The sequence below is a fragment of the Lycorma delicatula genome, chromosome 1 (genome assembly GCF_047948215.1).
Source record: "Lycorma delicatula isolate Av1 chromosome 1, ASM4794821v1, whole genome shotgun sequence".
In the NCBI taxonomy this organism is placed as follows: domain Eukaryota; kingdom Metazoa; phylum Arthropoda; class Insecta; order Hemiptera; family Fulgoridae; genus Lycorma; species Lycorma delicatula.
The window spans coordinates 60,833,944-60,854,054 of record NC_134455.1 but is presented as its reverse complement, the minus strand read 5'-3'; positions in this window follow the sequence as shown (position 1 = coordinate 60,854,054).

Genomic DNA, 20,111 nt, shown 5'->3' with positions numbered 1-20,111 from the left:
AATGTATTATAATAAAGAATTCTTAAAATGGTTAAGCAATAATGTTATGCCTGTCGTAGTTATTAATGACTCATTTTTTATAAAGCCCTATCATGTTGATAAAAAAAATAGGTATATATTTATCACTAAGAATGTAATTGAAGGTTTTATTATATTTACTAATGATTTAAAATCGGCAGAACAGATTTTAGATAAACTATCACATAAATTTGAGTTATTTCCATTATCATGGAATAGTAGAAATAAAATATTGATAGTATATTTTGATTATAGAAATTGTTTATCAAATAATACTATGAAGATTTATAATGAATATGCTGAATTATTTAATTCATTATGGATGAATTTAAAAATTATAAATGTTTTATTAAATGTTGTATACTTAAATGACAGCTGTTCAAAAACATATGACCACAATCATATTTATGATGATGAAGAGTTTCATAAAGCAACAGACATTGATAAATTATATTATCATTATAACAACAGTAATGGTACAATTGTAAGCAGTCGTATAAAAATATTTGGTTATAATCCATTTATAGTTACAATTAATAAAACTAATGTAGAAAAAGTAATACTTCTAAATGATAATAAATTAAACATTGTAAATTATTTTACCAAAAGATTATTAAACCTTCATGGGTATCCATTGAAGATAGCATTTACTCTTCTAAATAGTGAAGGAATTGATTATGATGATGAAGTATTAAAAAATAAAAGTGGAAGCTATACGAGTTTACTGCATACAAGTAAAGATGCAACATTGCTAATAGATTTGGCAAAATATGTTAATTTTACACCTATATTAACAAAACCTGCAGGTAAACAGTATTTTGGTTCATGCACTGATTATAACTGTACAGGTATGTTGGAGTTTATTGTTAAGAGAAAAGTTGAATTTGAAATGATTTATCGTTTTATCAAATGGCGTAATACAGGCTACATTGAGTACTTATATCCTATTGATGATGTAAGTATGTGCGTTATCGTTTGCAAAAAAGGTCAGGTAACCGGTATTAAATTATTAGCATTCATTTATACGAAACAAGTATTATATTCATTTTTAATTGTCATAATTATTTTGTTAATATCGTACTATATAATTTGTTACAATTACAAAAAGTATATAAATAAAGATATTATAATTGATTCAGTGAATCTTCTCAAGGTGATTGTCGGTATACCGATTAACAACATTGGTAAATATGGTATTAAGATGAGTATTTTAAGACTTATGCTCGGTTCATGCTTATTATTTAATGTAATATTTATAAGTTTAACTCAAGGAAGTGTGTATGAAGCGATTCATAAAGGTCATAATTATCCAAATATAAATACGTTAAAAGAATTACAAGAATCGAGTGATGTAAATCAAATATATACTTACAATCCAGATGGTTTTGATATATTTGACGGTCTTGAAAAAAGTATTTCAGTAGGTTTAAGGAAAAAAATTAAATTAGTTGATAGATCTGAAATGCACCCATCAGTTACATTAAGTAGATATTGTAATGTTGCTATATTATTGGATAAAATGTTATATGAATCATTTAAAGAATTAAGTGATAGTCGTACAGCTTTTGATGATAAAGTACATCTTGTAAGAGAATATCCTTTTACATATTGTATAAGTTATATTGTACCTCGTGCTAGTTACTTAATAAATAGTTTAAATAAGTTCTTAGGGAAAGTTGTTGAAGGAGGTTTGTATGAATATTATAAAAAAAACCATATAATTAATTTAAAAAATGATAGAGTACACAATAATGGTTTGAATAAAAATAGTAGTTTTCATTCAGAGGATGAAGCACTACTGGATTTAAAACACTTACAGTTAGCATTTGATTTATTGCAGTTTGGTTTAATATTCAGTTTTATTATATTTATAATTGAATTAGTTGCTTATTATAAAACCAAAATAAAAATAAATATTTAATGCAATATAGATGTAGTTCTAATTTAGGTCTCTGTAGCATGATTTTCCCAACTGACAAGATTTGAGCTATGCTTTCACTGGCTTAATTTAATGTATTAATATTTTACAAACTTACCTTATATGGAAACATTTAATTCTTTGCTAAATTTCTACCGTTTGAAAACAGCAAGTATGGAGTTTTTAGAAAATTAGAAACACTAGTTTTGTGTATTACTGGATGATGACGACAAGGAGGAGGACAATGACAATTTTTTTTTCTTCTTCAATCCCTACAGAGAATGCAAAGCACTCTATTTAGGCAGTAGGACCAAGTAGGGAAATAAACAGCAGAATAGTTTAAAAAATCTTATATTCTGTTCAATAATGTGCTATAGACCACTATTCAACATTGAAGTTCATGGAGGAAATATAAAACAAACAGGTTGATTTTAGTGACAATTCAAAAAATGATGACTAACAAGATTTTTTGTTCTTGCTTTTATTTTTATTGATGAATTAATTTACCAAGCTTGTACGTGATTTGTTAGATTATTTTCTTGCCACTTTTTCTTATTATTGCCACTTTTTTTTTTACTTTTTTCTTTCTTTAATTATTACATTTTTGTTATATTATTATTTTGCTGATTTCCATGGTAGAGTGGTAGCATCTCAGCCTTTCATTTGGAAGTCCCAGGTTTGAATCCCAGTCAGGCATGACATTTTTCACTGCAAAATTCATTGTCATCCATCAGTAACTATAACTGGCCTTAAGTCTTTTTACTGTATAAATAAACTAGCTCCCCGTCGTAGCTTTGCCTGTGCTATGTTGTTACTTGCGTTCCTGTAGTGGTCAAACTTTTTATTTTTTGTTTTTTTAGTCAAGTAACTGGAGACAGGTGCAGCCTGTCACACATACAGTAACAGTGGCAGTGGCTGTGTTGGTTAAGCCACAGCACCGTTTGTATACCTTCGCACCCCTTATAAACCCAAAATTAAAAATAAATCTGAAAATGGTTTTTAAATATTTGTCTGAAGAGTATTTGCAAGCCTATATCTACTGAATATCTCATTTACTGTACAATCATTGTTCAAAATTTTTTTTACCTTTCTTTTTTCCCTTTCAAGGTCGAATTTTAAATATCTAGAAATTGGTTCATTGACGTGAAGATTACACTCACAAAAAACCAGGTTGATTTCTTCATTTGTTACTGAGAAATTAAAAAAATAACATGGATTCAAAAAAAATTCAAAAATTTTAATCCTTGAAACTTGGAATTTTAAAAATCTAGAAATTGGTTTTTATATATTCAGATCATTCAGTTCAAACCTAGCTCACACAGTGATAGATACTCACAGTTAATAATTCATTAAAGTTTGTGCTTCGATCAGCAAATCTCCACTACTATATATATATATATATATTTAGATTATCAAGATGAAATACTGTATATCCAAAAACCTTTTCAGTTATTCCAAGAAACATGAATAAAAATTTAGTAGCAATAGATTGGGAATTTTTTCATTTAATGTAAATTTAATTATTCATTTGATTGTTTCAAATCATTTAGTTCAAATCCTGTTCACAGTTCATTATGCAATTCATTAAGGTTGGTGCTTCAACTGGCAAATCTCCACTACTATAAATTGTTTTTCTCTGTGTTGAAATATATCCAAAAACTTTCACAGTTATGCCAAGAAATATGGGTAAAAATTTTGTAACTATAGATTGGATAGTTTTTTGTTTATACCGAACAAAAAAAAAACCCTCTTCTTCTTTATATAATAGTATGGTTAGATAGATAGATTACTTTATTTAATGTAAATTTAATTCTATTACTAGGTAATATAATTCATTCAATTGTTTTAAATCATTCAATTCAAACCTTGTTCACAGTTCATTAATTCAATTCATTAAAGTTTTTGCTTCAACTGGCTAACCTCCACTGCTTCAAATAAATTTATATATATTTTTTTCAAGATGAAATATATCCAAAAATCTTCTCAGTTATGCCAAGAAACACGGGTAAAAATTTAGTAATGATAGATTGGGTAGTTTTTTGTTTATCCCGTACAAAAAACCCTTTTCCTCTTTATATAATAATATAGATAATTAAATTATTATTATTACTTCTTTTTTTATGTACTTCTAAAGCAATTCTTTATCATTCATCAAGTTATAAATTTTGTAAATGGTTGGAAAAATATTGTTTTCTAATACCTTATAGCATTATTCATGTAATTTTCTGTCAGTGAAATAGTAATAAAAATAATAGTTTACTTTTTTTAGAAACTACAAGTTGACACTCATTACATTTTCAGTATAACGTGTGAATTTTTTTACCCATGAAAAATGCCTTGTCTGATTATTAGTATATTTTTATTGCATAAATAAAAACTTCAATAAAATAAAAATGTACACTACTATTCATAAATTTGTACTTAGTCAAGTTGTATTTATAAATATGTAATTTACATCAAAATATGAATAGATTAGGACATGCTCATGCACACACCTGAAACAGTGAGGAGGTTCCTTTTTGCTGTTCTATTTCTCTGCCTAATATGTATTTCTGTGAGTAATACAATATATATTCTATTTTACCCGTAATTTTTTTTTATTAAAATAACATTAGAAACTTGGTACTTTGATCTAACTCTTCTTGATGATTTTTCTCTAAAATTGTGGTAGTTTTGGTGACACATTTAAAACAACTTTCTCAATTAGTGAAAAGTTACAAAATAAAAATGAATTAACAAAGTTTGCAGTTGAGCTTTATATTACTATTGTCAATACTGTTTATGAGTAACTTAGTTCTGAAATTGCACTAGATATATAGATTATCTCAAAATACAATGTATTAATGTAATAAGTGTCAACAAGAGAAAATTTGGTGGAAATGAAGCCAACATTTAATAAAATCAGAGGTCCATGTGGAAGATTGTTGTTAAGGAGAGAAGAGAGAACTAATAAATAGGTAGTAAGAGTATTTAGGACTGCATAGAGGGGAAAAAATTATTCATTATTACTACAGTTCTTGGAAAAAGTGGAACTAAATGGGCTATGTGTATTAATATACAAAATTTATGAAGTTGTAGAGGAGGAGTCGGAGACTTCAATAAAAAAATTACTTTTGTCACACCAAAGAAAGCAAGAGCAAATGAATGTGAGAACTACTACAATGTAAACAAAAATATATTTTCTTTTTTACACATTACTTTATTATAAGGCTCGGCTGATAAATTTTGCACACTAGTGTACTACATGGCGACAAAAGGTACCATCAAGTTGGACATGGCAGCACATGATAGCTAAAATCCCCCTCTACAAACCTGCGATAATGCGTTGAAATTCACTTACTGGTTTGTTTTCGGTAGCAACTAAAATGGAGTTGAGTATGGTCAATATGTCAACAGGATTAAAACAGCATGCAGTGATTGAATATTTAATAGCAGAAAATGTGAATCCTACAAATATTTTTTATCATTCAAAAGCAGTTTATGATAGTGAAATTGTTGACAAGAGTACTGTGAATAGGTGTTGAAATTTTGTGAAAGTGAAGCTGGTAAAGTGACAATTGAGGATGCACCTCACAGCGGACAACCTGTCTCTGTGACTGACGAGAATCATCAAAAGGTGGACAATTTACTTCAAAGTAACTGGCAAATCACTTGGCAATGCATCACTATTCAGTTAGGCATATGTAAAGAATGAGTATGCCATATTATCAAGCATTTGAAAAATCTGTACATGATGAGTACCACGCAACTGACAGACGAACACAGGCAGCAGTTGTGTCGAATATTGCAAAGAACTTTTACACCGCTAATGTGCTGAAGGAAACAACTTCCTTTTCAAATTGTGTTCTCATCCAGGATGAGAGTTGGGTACATCATTACAATCCAGAAGAAAAAAGGCAAATTATGGAATACAGACATTATGAATCGCCAAAACCCCAAAAATTCAAGCCTCTGCAAAGAAACTACTTTTGACGGTGTTCTGGGATGCCAAACACGTTTATGTGACTGAGTGTCTGTGAACTCCATATGGTACATTGAGACATTAAGACATCTCAGATGATGAGTATGTTGCGTTCTGAAGACCATCATGCATGCCCATAATCTTGCAACATGACAATGCATGACCTCATACATTGCACATCAGTACAGAAGCTGAAGTTTGAGTCTATTCCACATCCACCATATTTGCCGGATTTGGCTCCATGTGACTTCCACTTCTTCCCTCATCTCAAGAGAGATCTCAAATATAATCATTACACCACCAATGAAGAGGTGAAGGAAGCTGTGGCCACTTGGATCCAAGAATGACCACCAGAATTTTTCAGTGACAGAATGCAAAAACTTGCCACACTTTGGGAAAAGTGTATCAGTGTAAATGGGGATTATGTTGAAAAATAAATAGTTCATTTTGTAGCTAAGGTATTGTACTTTTATTCATTTTTTATTTCATTCCAATATCTCTTTTCATTCCCATGCTACACTTATATGTAAAAAATTTATCAGCCAAGCCTCGTACCATTGACAATGTTTAAAAGAATAAAATGTGTGCTAGATGAATACCAATTTGGTTTCAGAAAAAGTATAGGAACTTGAAAAGTGATTTTAGCCCTCAAAAATAATCTTGGATGGGAGGTTGAAGAAACAAAGTATGACATTTTAGATTTTGAAAAAAGCAATTGATATTGTAAAGTAAAATATAATGTTTAAGATTTTAAGAAGAGTAGAATTAAAATAATATGAAAAGAAAAGTTTTTTACAATGTGTGCATAAATCAGGTAGTTACAAAAGAGAAAAAAATGAGGAAACAACATGTTGAAAGAATAAACAAGGATATAGCTCTCATTTTTTGTATGAAATAAACAAAAATATATATATATTAAGAGTGGAGTAATAAATAGACCATAGTCAAAAAATAAAAATGCTAAGATTTACTGTTGTTGTTCCGCTTGAAACTAGAAATGGATTAATTGCTTGGAGAAGAATTTAGTTTAAGAATAAACATGAGTGAAAAAAAGGCCAATTGGTGAAGTAGTCAGTGTACTGGCTGGCTTCCAAAGCTTGGGTTCAATTAGTTGTATGTTTATTTTTCCATCTTTCAATTCATCCATTTCATCTTATTAAAATTTATATAAAACTATCTCACCACAAGCACAGAATTTTGTTGGTTGGGTGATTAAATTTACAAAGAATGGAAAAAGTAAAGGTATAAAAAGCAGTCTTGTTGGTATCAAACTTGATTTAGGAAATTCTAATTATTGGTAAGACAAAAAAATGAGTGTTCAATCATTTTATAGCGACAAAACATGGATAGAAGAGAAGCCAAGTACAAAGATGTAGTGTTTAGAAGAATGTTGAAAATTTGGTGTTTTGTTAGGAGATGAAAAAAGAATTTTAAAACAAATTGAAAAGAGAGAGAAGTTTGTGGCTAAATCTTGTAAAAAAGAAAACGAATAAGATTACAGAATCCTACATGAAAGCATCCTTGATTGGTGAATTTGGTTTTAGGAGGTAAAACCAGTAAATGAAGAGATTATATTAGTGAAACAAATAACTGAGACTGTTTCATGTTCAGATAGCTAGAAATCAGCAGAAAGAAATGGAGAAGTGTGCGTCAAACCAAATGACTAAAGAAAAAACTAATACATGTTTAAAAAAAAAGAATTAATTATTTTAAAAGAGTAATAATTAATTCTTTTTTTGTAAAATTGTAAAACTTAAAAAATTTACAATTTAATTTTGTATCATTCTTCTGCACAGTAAAATTTACAACTAGGAATTTACCATTTATCTGAAGTTTATCATCACCCACCTCACTATACTATCAACTATAATTTGAAATTATTTATTACAAATTACGGTTTTAATTAATATTCAAACTTAGCAATATGATAAATTTAATTTGTAACAATATAACACTATTCATAATAATAAAACAAATTTGTTTTGTATGACGTGGTTTTGTATATACTAATTTAAATATATGTCTCCTTTAACAAATAATAACTTATCAGTTAACTTAATTGTATTTATAATATATTTTCTTATTTGTTATATTGTTAAAAGTTTTATGTAATGTTATATTTTATAGTAATAATTATAATACAAGCACCTTATAATTATATTTAAACACCCAACTTGATAATAAATGAATCTTATTGACGTGTTAGTTTGTTTTTATCGAGAAAATTCCTCAACAAACTTTTATATTTATGTAGTTATTAATAATATTTAGCCTTGGATGAAGACTATTGTAAATCTGGGAACTTCAGTTCTAGGAGGTTTTTTTTCATAATATCAAATTATGTTGACTGATATCATAAATATTATTTTACCTGTGGTACAACAGTGTAAATCATTATTTTTTATAATTCTTATTTTTAATGACATTTCTGTTGTTAATAACATTTCTGACTACATTTAGTGATGTATAAATTATTTTTCATAGGAATGTATGAGGGGAAGAAAATAGTTGTCATATTTTTTTTAATGCTGTAAATGTTTTTCAACATTCACCTCTTTTATAATAATTTTTTTATATTGACTGTATCACTCTCTATTGCATTATAAGAACCCTGTCAATATAATCACATTGATAGCAGTAAATCTACTGCTGCTCCCATTCCACATTTGCTTACCATATTCTATGAGGGTATATCATCCTTTAAGTAGTAAGAAGAATAGTTGAATTTAATCTACCACACAGCCAGAGTGGGTTAGTGTGTTTAGACATTCAAAATGAAAGTGATCTAGACAGTTTTTTTTTAAATTATATATGTTTGATAATGAATGTAAAAATTATGAATAGGTTTATCATTGTTTCTCAATACCCATTGTAACTGATTAAATTGGTTGGCTGTTAAGGAGTCCATTGTAATCTGTAGATGGAGTTTAAAACCAACAAAACATGCACAATTTGATGTAAAAGTTCAAATGGCTAGAGACTATACTACCTATTCTATTACATGCTCACAAGTTGTTATATTCCAAGATAATAAAAGTCAAACTTTGTTGTTTATTGCAGGAAATTCCAAAATCTGAGACCTGAACTCTGATTTTATCTATCATGAAGGCAATTCAATACAGGAAAAATGCTTATTGGCTACAATTTTGTAGATCTTAAACAGTCTCTGAGACCCATTTTTATTTTATTTTTAAAGTTGGACTGCATGTAAAAGCACTAATTTTCTCAATAATTTGTGTACGTAGAATTTCACTATAGTGTTATTTGACCTTTAGAGCATAAATGTGGGTGAAATCTTTCACTAGCAATAACTTGAAAACAAATGTTTCCAAACCTGTGTTTATATAAACTTTTATAATTATTTTTATGGAGGAATACATCAGTAAAGAATGCAGAGTTTTTGAAACATCTCTATATACAGAAATCTTGTTTTTAGAAGATGTATTACTCTATTTCTGTTAAATTTAAAGGTATCATTAACTTATGTTACTAATTGTTAGTGAGATAAATTTAACTACATTAAATTCAACCTCTAGTGAAAGATGGTGTTGTTATGGAAAGAAGAGTGTTCATCTGAAATATGGAGAATGTAAGAGAAAAAAGAAGACCTAGAGCGACTTCATAAAAGGAAATAGGAGAGAGATAAGAGCATACAGTAAACAGCACTAGGTTGTGATGTTCTCCATCATGGTTGGCAGTTTAAACAGTATAATATGATTATTTTCTGACAAATTACAGTAAATATAAAATTTAAGAGAAATTCATTATTCATATCGAAATTCTTTATTCACTGGATTCTGGTTCCAGCTGAAGTTGCTGATGTCAATTTTATTTTAAAACTGATGAGTATGTATGATAAAAAATACTTAATTTATGAAGTGTGTTGGTGTTTTGTGGTAAAATGCATTTTTATATTTTGTGTTGTTCAAATGTATTAAGGTATGATACTTTTTTGCATATATTATTGAGTACATTAGCAATATGCTATTTTTTAAATTTCTGTTTTTCTGATCTTGTATGAGTTAGGCAAATGCAGAAACTTTGTTAATTAGTATGGTATTGGTTAGCATTGCTAGTTTCTACCACTTTATACCTGTAAGTAGTTTAATGCATCATAAAATATTAAAATAATAATTAATTATATTGTAAAAGTTTATTATTATTATTATTTTTAAATCTGGTTCTATTTGCAATAAAAATAATCAACTTGCAACATAATTTATACAAAAGTGCATCAATTATATCCCAATAATGATTTTGTTGTATATCAAATTCTTATGAATAATTTATTTCAGCTTTGTTTTGTAATAAAATTGATATGAAAATCAGATTTGGAATTTTAAAAAGAATGTGTAGTTTAGTTTCTTCCGATTGACAGAAATATGTTGAATTATTTTATTTACTGAAACAGTCCTCATTACAGTAATACAAAAAAAATGTTGGAAGTGTAATAGTCATGCTTGTTTCTTCCAGAATTGTATTTACATTTGTAATTTGTGTAATTGTATAACAGTATTGCTACTTTTGGAAAGTCATCATATGACTTTAAAACAGTATCTTTACTTCCTTATGACTATTGACAATTCTCAGAAATTAAGGCACAACTCATTTAAAAAGTTGTTTGTCATGGTTTTTGTATTGTCTAGGTACATCCAGTGAAAAATAAATATATTTTGTTTTTTTTTTTTTTGTACTTTATAGCTGTTATATTCATTTACACTGATTTACTAAATCCTTTGGTTAAAAGGAAGACAAACATTTCTATCTATACAAGTGTTTGGTTTTGCTACCTTGAAACATCATTAGCTTTTATTTTATTAAACAATTTTAGAAGTTATTTATTTTGAAGGAACTTGAAGAAATCATGATTAAAGAAAAAAACTGAACCGAAACAAAATTTTTTATAACTGCACTTTTTAAAATGTAAGGAATTTAAGCTACATAGTTTAATTTATTTATTGTGATACAATATCTTTTGGCAGTATTTTTGCATTAAACTTTCTGAGTTTTTTTCAAGTTAATTGATAGGTAGAATCATATAAGTTTGTTTAACATTTTTAATTCAGTTAAGGTTAAAGAATTTTTTTTTATTCAAAGAAAAGTATTTACCAGATAAAAGGTAAATAAAAACAATTGCAGTTTTATCAAGATTTTCAAGCATTGGTTTATGAAAAAATCTTTTTATAAAGGACCCCCTCCCTACATTTACAATCTTGTATGACTGACTTGTATTTGCAAAAAAAAAAGTCGCTAAATGCATCATCATGTATGAGATACTTACTTCCTGAAAGATGTTGGTGTCAACATATATTGAAACTACATGTGCTTATATGTTTTAAAATACTTGCTTCTACAAAAAAAAAAAAACCAACATGTAAAAGTAACTGTGACATGTATGTGCATACTTACTTCCAGCATTTTGTTTGTACAAACATGTTAGATCACTACGCTCATCTTACGTTTTGGGTGTACATACAATTTTCTGTCCAGGGATGATATCTGTATGAAAAGTTTGCATGTACAAATGTTCGTGGTAATCAAGACAGTTTTGATTTTTTCGCTTATACATTTACTGCATAGTACTTGGTTTGAAGTGGTTGGCTGTTTTCTGTAATGCCATTTCAGATACTTTTTTATCTTTTTTCTTTAATCAATTTAAAATGTGTGACATGAGAAATTTATTCAAGAATTTATTGAGCTATATTGGAGTTACCCTTGTCTTTGGAAGATAAAAAGTAAGGAATATAGCAACAGGGATCTACAGAACACTGCCTATTCTGGAAATTGAACCAAACATGGTTAAAGATCTGGTCATCCAAAAAAATAAATTCTTTACTAACCGCATTCAGAAGAGAATTAAAAAAAGTTGTTGACTCAAAGCTCAGAGGAGCTTACGCTGAAGATTTATATGAGCCCTGTCTCTGGTACTGCAACCTTCTTTTATTTACTAGGGACCAGGAAATACAATGAGAAAGTAAATCCCGATGAAGATGGACTAGAAGTACAAGGAGAGGAAGGAAACAATAACAGAAAACATTAGTGAGGTAAGCTTATTTTAATTAATCATTTTAAATATTTCAAAAAATGCACTTACAATTTTTTTTTGTATTTACAATTATGTTGAAATGTTATTTATTTCAATGATATTTTTAATTCATTGAATTATTACTGTAATTAGCGTCAATGGCAAAAAACTAACTATAAAAATTTATAAACGTTTCTTTAATTTTTTTAATTTAATGACTGGAATAAATAATAAGTATAAAATGTTGTGTTATTCAATCCTGCCACAAAACTTATTAAAGTACTTCAAAAAATACAGCCGCACCTGCTTTACTTCCTATGTAGCACGTCTGTAACGGCTTGCATGAAAACTTGTGTACTAATGATCATTTCTTCAATCACCTCTCCTGTATTTTCTAAATTCAGTCTTTGTGGTCAAGTATAGGATTGCCTGGTTATACGTCTTAGAAAGTTATGTACATATAAGTACATAACTTATATGTACTTATAAGTACATATAAGTTATGTACAACTTATATGTACATAACTTATATAAGTACAATTATATAGAAGCCGATATTGTATCGGCTTCATATACACATGAAGCCGATACAATATCTTCAACAGTTTTGGGCCGTAAATTAATTGTGGTATGAAAAATTCTAAATCTTGAAGTAAGTATGCCAAATGTGTTTTCCAAGACATGTCTTGCACGGGCTAATCGCATTCCTATAAAGATTATTGTTTGGAAATGATTTCATTATGTAAGTAGACAGTGTGAAAGCATCATCACATATGGTACACTTTATCCCTACTGTTTAGCAAAGTGATACCCTCGAAATCTGAATATCATTATCCATCAACTTTTTCAATGCCACCTCATCAGACACTCTTCCATTAACTCCCACATAACTATAACAAATTTATAATTGGCATTAACCAACCCCAACAATACAATAACATGTGACTTTATAATTGTAGTAATAACTGTCAGAAGTAGGTGGTGGAGTTATCTTGATGCATTTCCCACCTATCTTCAAGGCAGTGTGAGAAATTTCAAGTCAGGTCAGAATCTCTTTCAATATTTTACGATTCTGTTCAAAATTCGGAAACTGAAACAAAATATTCCCATTTTTGTTCTAGGAATGTGAACAAGGCTGAAGTAATTCAGCTTTGAAGTAATTCATGTTCTGAAGTAATTCAGGAGGGATTACCTTTAAAAACAAGGAAGTTAACATAAAAGGGTAAAGTTGTACCACAAACCAATCTTTTACAGAGGGCATTGCCCTCTGTAAAAGCCTGAAGACACCTACAAAATTTTTGGGTGACATGTAGCCAGCAAATTGAGACTTAAGCAAAGAACAATATTTATCTGCTGAAAAAATTGTTAACAACGCATTGCTTTTTGGAGAGTTAGAGAAATTGAGCCTCGAATTTGCAACACAATTTGGCTCATTAATTCTGAATTTTAATTCCAACATGGAATTTTCAATCTCCCCCATACACTTTGTATTTATGTACTGCAAGTGCGGCAAATACTCCCATGCCACAAGATTCTGATTTTTGTAATTTATAAATATTACACAAAAAATTACTGTATGTAATCTATTTGATATTTACAAAATAAATAATTAAATAAATTGATTAAACAGAAATAATTTCATAAATATTTTTTTTTACAAATTATTTTTTACTACATGTTTTAAATATTAATAAATAGTAATTTACTTGTTTTATTTAATTTATTTTAATGCAATTTAAATAAATAAATAATGGAATAATTAAAATTAGATAAACAATAAATTGTAATATTAAATGTTTGTATGATAAAGATATTTTTTTATTATTATAAACTCATCCTCATGTATTCACTCCATAACATTTTGTATCTAGTTCTGCTTGTTTCTGGTATAATAATCCGTAGAGATTGGAGGGAAATAACACAAGAAAATTTTAAATCTTTGTACGTTCTACCAGTTGCAAGAAACCTCAATGTTTTTGTTAATTTTTCTTCTGCACTGATTGCTTCTCTCATTACAGTATTTCTTTTTGTTATCATTGGTCTTATTACATCCAATAAAATGTTAAAACTTCCTTCATCCATTTGAAAAAACGTTTTCAGATCTTCTTGTGTGGAAACTTTTAATTCATTTAACAAATTCATATGTGAAAAAATTGCTTGTTCTTTCAAGCATTCGTTACATCACCTGTTACGTTTACTATATAATATCAATATTACTACTGCACCACTAACCTTTCTGTATGGTGACATGATGGACAAAACAGTACCATGTGGAACAATCCTCTTAATGTCCTAGTGGATACTGTTTAGTTATTCAACTTGTATGTGCGAATATGTGAATGTACATACAAGTTGTACTTTCTCTGCTGCACACTAAATTCTCAGTATTGTTTGCACAAACATCGGAAACAAACAATACAGAGTAAACTTTGTACGAACATCTGTGGTAATTACTTGTAGAATAGGTTGTCTAAACATTCCACCTCCCTACACTGCCGTGAATGTTTGCACATACTTTTACTTTCCAACAAGTTTCAGCTCAACATAGGGACTTTATATGTATGTACATTCAAGATTGCATGTGAAAAGGAGGCCTTAACATCTAAAAACTGCACCTGTTCTAAAGTTTAAATCTTATTCTATAAAAAGTAAGCTTGGATGATAAGACTGCTAAGGAGGCTTAAATGAAATAAGGGTATTATATTACCCTATAAATATAGGCACACTAATTTAAAATAAACTAGTGTTCTTTTAATTGTTAGCTTATCGTAATGTTGAGATTTTTAGTTAAGGGTTTCACAATGATGACTATTTAAGGAAAAAATCTCATTTGGATTAAATTAGTAAAGGATTTTTAAAAATATTATTTTAATTATAATTGCACAATTAACAAGAAAGATTGTTTTATCTAACTAAATTTTGGTGCCATTACGTTTTATCTGTTAAACTGGTTGCTGACAGATTTTAGTGGTTTAGTGAAGTAGCTACAGAAATGTAACAAAACAGCTGTACAAGATTTATTAAAATCACTGACGCGGGAAGAGACGATTTATCAATATTTGCGGATCACACGGGCAGAATGACAGCCACAAGTCCTGACACACGACAACCTCTACCAGTCACGCGACTTCCTCTTTTCATCCTTTGCAGTGCCACCCCTTTACTGTACTCGCACACTCGTGTTCTTCCAATGTTTAACCCTGCGGCAGTACATTCAACTACCACCACTACCCGCGACCGGTTCCAATCTAGTCGTATGTTTTCATTGTTGTTTGTATATATTATACCAATATTTAAACACCAGTGCGGTTACCACGATAAATCGCTCATGAATTAATTAGTCCTGGTTATATGGACACGCTTCAAGTAGACCAAATATCATTCTTTACAGTCAGATTCTTTTTACGGTTTAATAAATGTAATAATATTGATTAAATTGAGTCTAATATTTTCGACATTTTTCGAACTACCATGTTTACAATAACACAATCACAAAAAAATAGTTTGGTACTTAATAGTCATATAACTTAATTTTCATTGCAAAAAAATCATTCGTACAATTCACTCCTAAGTACTAATTTTTACTAAAATTCTTAAATTAAATAGTCTTCTGCTAGCCGTTATAAATATGCTGAACACAACCCCTCCGAGCATCTTTTACAACCATAACATTTTTAAAAAAATAATAGTGACCATTAAACATACACGAAAATACACATTCAAAGCATCTCTTCAACGATAGATATCGCTTTATAAAATAGAAGTACGAGAATTTTTATGAATAATTCCGACAGGAATCCTTCCATGGAATAAAAAAAAATTACCAGAAAGATTTTCGATAGAGAATTTTTTTCTGTTCGGATTAAACTTTTTAAATTTTATTCAGCATTAAGTGAAAACTTATGTCTTCATAGTAATATGTACGTTCAGCATATGATTTTTCTGATAAAATGGCTGATTAAAATAGGTCTTTTTATGTCTACGGGTGCGCATCCGTAAAAGTATATTAACTTTTTGTTTTGTAGAAAAAATTTTTTTTTGAAGTCATAGTATAACGTAAATATTTTGCTTAGTTATTTTGATGATTTCCCGAGTATTTGTTGCTTAGTACAGTTTAACTATATACTTAGATGCTTCGTTTACTCTCCTTGATGGTTAAAAAAACCGAATAATAATTCAAATAAAGTTTTATTGAGATATTAATTCTGAGACTAATTAATGTTGTATTTAAAAAATCTTGGTAAAAAGAAAAGAAGAAATACAATTTGACTGACGTCTATATTCAAATTTATTGTGTTTTATGCTTCGAACCAACTCGTATTTGTAATAACAAGGAAATTAATAAATGAGAAATTCAGAAAAAACAACCTAACCTAACGGTACTTAAGCGGCGTGAAAGTAGCCACTTTAGGTAGAGTAACTATTAGGTATGTGAGAAATTTCAACTAAATTAATAATGAGTTCGGTGTCGCACAATAACAAATCTTTTTATGGAATCTGATCCTAATTTCACGTGAACTTCTAAAGCATTGACATTTACATTTATAAAAAAAGTGGGTGTATTACTATAAATTATGGGTTAGAAGCTGCTTATTAAGAATAGGGGAGGTCGCGTACATTATTCTTTGTAGAGACTATGTTTATAGTTTCCTACACATAGCGTATAATTGGCGTTGTCACAAGCCATGATTGGTTAGGCAAACATTCGACAGAGGGTGTGTCAGTCGCATCGCGATTTTCACTGTGAAATCTTAATTTGCTGGGTCGTGTGTTGTCCATTGAATTACTTCAGTAGGGTCCCTCCCTCCTTACTCTCTTTTATGTACGTTTCTTTGAATCGCGTCCTGCCTCTACAATTGTTAATTCTCATTTTTACAACTTAAACGCGCTCGTTGCTTTCAATTCGATCAGTGCATCTGATGACTGTGATAAAAACAACAGATAAAAAACAGAGTTGTGTTTTTAAAAAAATGATTTAATCTTACTCCTTTCGTTGTACTTTCTGAAAGCGGAATCATCGAGTCGATTAATTTGATAGTTAAGTACAACTCTTTAAATTTATTCTCTGAATATAATTCATCAAGAGAAAGGATGTATACAAATAAAATGAAAATTTATAAAAGTAATCGTAGCAGACTTCTGTTAGATAAGGACTACATTTTTATTCATGAATAATCACCGAATAATAAGCCGGCTGGCTATTTTGGTAAGTTCGGCTTTATGCATTTAGTTACACTAACTGTTACACGTTTAAAAAAAACCGTTTTTTTGTCTTCAGTCACTTGACTGGTTTGATGCAGCTCTCCAAGATTCCCTATCTAGTGCCAGTCGTTTCATTTCGGTATACTCCCTACATCCTACATTCCTAACAATTTGTTTTACATATTCCAAACGTTGCCTACGTGCGCAATTTTTCCATCTACATGTTCCTCCAATATTAAAGCGACTATTCCAGGATGCCTAAATATGTAGCCTATAAGTCTGTCTCTTACTGTATTTTTCCGAATTCTTCTCTCTTCATCGATTTTCCACGCCTCTTCATTTGTCACTTTATCCACCCATCTGATTTTTAACATTCTCCTATAGCACCACATTTCAAAAGCTTCTAATCTTTTCTTCTCAGGTACTCTAGTCGTCCAAGTTTCACTTCCATATAAAGCTACGATCCAAATATATACTTTCAAAAATGTTTTCCTGATGTTTAAATTAATTTTTGATGTAAACAAATTATATTTTTTGATTAAAAGCTTGTTTCGCCTGTGCTATTCGGCATCTTATATCCCTCCTGCTACGTCCTTCTTTAGTAATTTTACTTCCAAGATAACAAAATTCTTCTATTTCCATAATGTTTTCTCTTCTTATTTTTAAATTCAGTGGTCCATCTACACTATTTTTACTACATTTCATTACTATCGTTTTGTTCTTGTTTACTTTCATGTGGTAGTTCTTGTGTAGGACTTCATCCGTGCCGTTCATTCTTTCTTCTAAATCTTTTTTACTCTCGGCTAAAATTACCAGATCATCAGCAAATCATAGTATCTTTATCTTTTCACCTTGCACTGTTATTCCAGATCTAAATTGTTCTTTATCATCATTAACTGCTAGTTCTATGTAAAAATTAAAAAGTAACGGGGATAGGGAACATCCTTGTCGGACTCCTTTTTTTATTACTGGTTCTTTCTTATGTTATCTGATTATTACTGTTGCAGTTTGGTTCCTGTAAATGTTAGCAATTGTTCTTCTATCTCTATAGTTGAACCGTACATTTTTTTAAAATGCTGAACATTTTAATTCCAGTCTAAAAAAAAAAAAAACTTATATGTAATCTTTAAATTTTTTCTTCGGACTTCCTTTATTTATTATCTTCACATAGTTGTTTCTCTATTATTTCACATTTTTTATTTATTTTTACGCATTGATATGGACTGTAACCACTTCTGTTTTCTGTTCATTATTTTCTTCTTTTTTTTTGCATTTGTAATATTGTTGTAAGTTTTTTGCATTGTTTCTTTTGATCTTTTCGAACAATTGCTGAAACAGGTATCTTTTTTGTAATCTGTGGATAGAACACCGACCATTCCTTAACTGATTATAATGCATAATTATGTTCTGATGTGGAACATTTTAGTATTGCTATCTCTGAAATTATAAGTAAGTATATGATTAAATCTTTAAAGTTTTTTGAGTATTTCAAACATGATACCAGATATTTTCCCACAATTATTGATATTCCAAACAATTTTATTGTAATTTTTTCTTTCACTGTGTTTTTGGACAAAAATAATCGTTATAAAACATTTTTACATGCTGGTTATTTTTTTAAATGCATTAATTAAGGGAATATATTCCTTCAAAGACTTTTTTCCTGTGTAGCCTCCGGGAATTACCGTTCAGGTATTACTTCAGAGGATGATATGTATGAGTGTAAATGAAGTGTAATCTTGTATAGTCTCAGTTCGACCATTCCTAACATGTGTGATTAATTGAAACCCAACCACCAAAGAACACCGGTATCCATGATATAGTATTCAATTCCTTAACTGCCTTTACTAGGAATAGAACGCTGGAACTCTTGACTTCCAAATCAGCTGATTTATCCCATCAAAGACCGGTAAAATTTACTATTTGGTAGATTTTAGGGTGGAAAGCCTTTCTCTTACTTAAAATCGGGATGAAATAATAATTTATCGAGAATTATATATTAGAAGAAAAAGCGCTAAAAATATTTTTATGAAAAAATTATTTTATTGAAATTATTACACGATTTTAATGAACTATACTAATTGCTACAGACCTATAATTTGATCTATACTATAGATCCATAATGTGCCAAAAACTACTATACAAAATCGTTATATCCATTACCTGTTTGGTATATCACCTACTATTTTATTTAACTGCAAACTTTGTTTTGATTCAATAAAAAAACGATTTTTAAAACTTTTTATTTGCTTTACTTTATTGGGTATTTACATTAATATTCTAAGAATTAAATTCTGTACAAGCTTTCCTATTTTACTAAAAATTAAAAAAACCCCTTGTTTTCGACACCGAATTTTGTGTTTTACGTCAAATATCTTAAAAACTACTGAACTTGCAGTTCTGGGACCTGTTTTGACCCAGCTCAAATTACATAAGAAACTACTGACTCTATTCCTTAATTTGGGCTACAAAAATTACACTAGGACTTCTTTTTATTAGAATAGCTAAATTCCGGGCGAAATCTTTCGCTTGCCGTAACTCGAAAAAAAGTGTTCCCAGATCTATGTTTATATGAACGTTTTTCATTATTTTGACCAGTAGAACATTTCCTGAAAGTTTCTTCGTGAGATACCTGTATATATATACATGCATTGACTTTCACGACATGTTGTACCGGTGAAAATAAAAAAAAGGTTCATGCAATCTTTGATTCGGAAACGCTTCGTTGGCGAAAGATTTCTTGGCCTAGAGTAAAATTAAGCCATACTGTAATTCTTTGATCCTAAATTAAGAGATAAAATTAAGTTTTATATGAATCTCATCAAAAAAAAGAGAAAAAAAATAGGTCCCAGAACAGTATTTTTAGAAGTTTCTGAGGAATCTAGGGTAAAAGAAAAAAGATTGAGGTCGGAAAATAAACTATTTTATGTTTGACATAAAATAAGTTTGTTAAATGCGTAATAAACACATAAACGTTTTAAACAAAA